The sequence below is a fragment of the Pteropus alecto genome, unplaced genomic scaffold, assembly GCF_000325575.1.
Source record: "Pteropus alecto unplaced genomic scaffold, ASM32557v1 scaffold369, whole genome shotgun sequence".
Classification (NCBI taxonomy): domain Eukaryota; kingdom Metazoa; phylum Chordata; class Mammalia; order Chiroptera; family Pteropodidae; genus Pteropus; species Pteropus alecto.
In genome coordinates, this window is record NW_006443123.1 from 152,793 (window position 1) to 156,570 (window position 3,778).

Genomic DNA, 3,778 nt, shown 5'->3' on the forward strand with positions numbered 1-3,778 from the left:
CAGGGCCAGCCTCCAGGAGACACATCTCAGCTCCTAAAACAAATACAGACTCAAAGTGAAAGGGTGGAAAATGTTATTTCAAGCAAATAGCATTCAGAGAAAAGCGGGAGTAGCAGTACTAATATCAGACTAAATAGACTTCAAAATAAAAAAGGTAAAGAAAGATCCTGAGGGACACTTCATAATGATAAAGGGAATGATACACCAAGAAGAAATAACACTTATTAATATCTATGCTCCCAATCAGGGAGCCCCGAAATATGTAAAGCAAGTACTAACAGAACTACAGGGAGAAACAGACCAAAACACTATCATAGTAGGGGATCTAAATACACCATTGTCAGATATGGACAGATCATCTACACAGAAAATCAATGAGGAAATAACATCCTTAAATGATACATTAGACCAACTGGACATAATTGACATTTACAGAGCCTTCCATCCCCAAACAGCTGTTTATACATTCCTCACTAATACACAAGGAACATTCTCAAGGATTGACCACATACTGAGACACAGAGAGTGTCTCAATGAATACAAGAGGGTTGAAATCATACCAACCATATTCTCTGATCATAATGTTTTGATATTAGAGATCAAATGCAAAAATAAAAAAATCAGGAAGAACCACAAATACATGGAGATTAAACAAAATGCTACTGAGATTAACTGGGTCAGAGAAAAAAATAAAAAGGGAGATCAAGAGATACATAGAAACGAATGATAATGATAGTACAACATATCAAAACTTTTGGGACATGGCGAAAGCGGTCATAAGAGGAAAGTTCATATCATTAGAGGCCTACCTCCAAAAACAAGAACAAGTCCAAGTAAACAACCTAATGCTTCGTCTTAAAAAACTAGAAAAGGAAGAACAAATGAACCCTAAAGTCAGCAGAAAAAAGAAATCATCAATATTAGAGCAGAAATAAATGAAATTGAGAACAAAACAAAACAAAAACAATAGAAAAAATAAATACAAGGAGCTGGTTTTTTTGAGAAGGTTAATAGAACTGACAAACCCCTGGCTAGACTCACTAAAGAAAAAAAGAGATAGGACACAAATAAACAAAATCAGGGATGAAAGAGGGGAAATTATCTGACAGATACTGCAGAAATACAAAGAATCATGCAAGAATACTATGAAAAAGTATATAACACCAAATTTAATAACCTAGGAGAAATGGACTAGGAATTAGAAAAATACAATTTTTCTATACTGAATCAAGAAAATCTGGAAAATCCAAATAGATCTATCAGTAATATGGAAATTGAAACAATCATCAAAAACCTTCCAAAAAGTAAAAGTCCAGAACCAGATGGCTTTACCAGTGAATTCTAACAAATATTCAAAGAGGATTTAATATATATTCATCTCAAACTCTTCCAAAAAATCGAAAAGGAGGCAATACTTCCCAACTCATTTTTAGAGGCCAATATTACCTTGATGCTAAAACCTGGTAAAGATAACACACAAAAAAGAAAACTACACATCAATATCTCTCATGAACACAGATGCAAAAATCCTAAATAAGATACTAGCGAACAAAATACTGCAACATATTAAAAAGATTATACACCATGATTAAGTGAGCTATATCCTAGGGGCACAGGGATGGTTTGACATATGCAAATCAATTAGTGTAATGCACCACATAAACAAATTAAGATAAAAATCATATGATCATATCAATATATGCAGAAAAAGCCTTAGATGAGATACAGCATCCAGTCTACAGCCATGCTACCCTGAACGTGCCCGATCCCACCTGATCTCGGAAGCTAAGCAGGGTTGGGCCTGGTTAGTACTTAGATGGGAGACCACATAGGAAGACTGTGTGCTATAGGTGTGAAAAGAAAAAAAAATGATACAACTTTCATTTATGATCAAAACACTTAACAAAATCAGTATAGATGGAAAGTACCTTAACATAATAAATGCCACCTATGACAAACCCTCAGCCAAATTTATAATTAATGATGAAAAACTATAAACCTTCCCTCTAAGATCAGGAACAAGGCTTGGAAATCCTAGCGAGTGCAATCAGACAAGAGGAAGATATAAAAGGCATTCACATAAGAAACAAAGAAGTCAAACTGTCACTATTGTGGATGACATGATTCTCTATATAGAAAATCCTAAAGACTCCACAAGAACACTACTAGACACAATAAGCAAATACAGTAAAGTCTCTGGATACAAAATCAACAGTCGAAGATACAAAGAAATGGAAATATATTCCATGTTCTTGGATGAAAGAATCAACATAGTTAAAATGACCATGTTACTTAAAGCATTATACAGATTTAATGCAATCCCCATCAAAAGACCATTGGCATTTTGTAAAGAAATGCAACAAAAAATGATCAGAGTAGTACGGAAGCACTAAAGACCCTGAATTGCCAAAGCCATACTGAGAAAAAAGAATGAGGCTGAAGGCATCACTCTGTCTGATTTCAAATTATACTACAAAGTGACAATAATCAAAACAGCATGGTATTGGCAGCAAAATAGACACATGGACCAGTGGAACAGAATTGAGAGTCTAGAAGTAAACCCATATTTATATTGAGAGAGGAAAAGAGGCATCTGAAAAAAATGCAAAGGAAAAGTTCTACAGAAATAACTCTCAGCTGGTTAAAACTGCTCTCTCTCCCCACATTCTGCTCAGTGATCTTCAGCTAACATGTTTTCTCACAGCCTCCTCCCCCACCTCAAGGACTCTCCAGCTCATGACTGTTGGTTGATGGCTTGCCAACCAATTGATGTTCTTCCTTACCTCTGTAGCTGTGAAGGAATAACAAGACTGTGTAAAACTACTTATTAGGTTACAATCAGAGCTCAGCCTTTGGATAGAGATCTGCTGAGCCAGTGCCAGCATCAATATGTGCTCATTTCTGCTTATAGTCTCAGTATTTCCATCTCTCCTAGAATTCTATAACAGTGTTGATAGCGCCAAGATTGCAGGTTCTACAAGGCAAAGTGACCTGTAAATAGATAAGACCAGTAGTCTGGAAATTCTTGCACCCTTGCAGCCCCTTGGCCCGAAGTTCCCCCTACCCATCCTGAGTAAGGAGGCACATGTGAAACCTCAGACAAAGGAATCACGTGCCCCTTGCACGGACACTGCAAAAATATATGAGCTGTAATATATTCGACTAAGGGGAGTATGTGTTTGTAGTTGTTAACCCCACCCACTCTGCCAGCCTAATATATTCTCCTTTCTCTAACAGTGTTGTCTGAGTGTCCGAAATCTTCCATCAGGTGTTGCTTCTTGCAACAAAATGGGTAAATAATTTTCAACGAAAATCCAAAAACAATAATTGGTGCTGGAAAAATTAGAAGGCCACCTGCAAAAGATTTTAATGAGACTTTGTCTATCACCACACACCAAAATTAACATAAAATGGATTAAGGAATTGAATATAACACCAGAGCCAATAGACCACATAGAAGAAAATGTAACTAAACTCAAGGACCGTGGACTTAAAGAGGATTTTATGAATTTTACCCCAAAGGCAAAGGAAGGAAAAGCAAAAACAAAAGAATGGGACTACAACAAATACAAAGTTTCTGCTCAGCAAAAGAAATTGTCAACAAGGTAAAGAGAAAATCATTGAAACAGTACAATATATTTGCAAGCAACGCCTCTGATAAGGGACCAATATACAAAATATACAAAAAACACATATGAATCAATAACAAAAAGAAAATCAAAATATAGTCAGAGAATCTGAAAAGACACTTCTCCCTCAAGGACATACAAATGGCCAA

At 36.0% G+C, this 3,778-nt stretch overlaps 1 pseudogene; it reads left to right on the top strand.

The window, feature by feature from the left end:
* Positions 1-1,734: 1,734 nt before the first annotated feature.
* LOC112471906 lies at positions 1,735-1,853 on the top strand (annotated as a pseudogene).
* Positions 1,854-3,778: the final 1,925 nt, after the last annotated feature.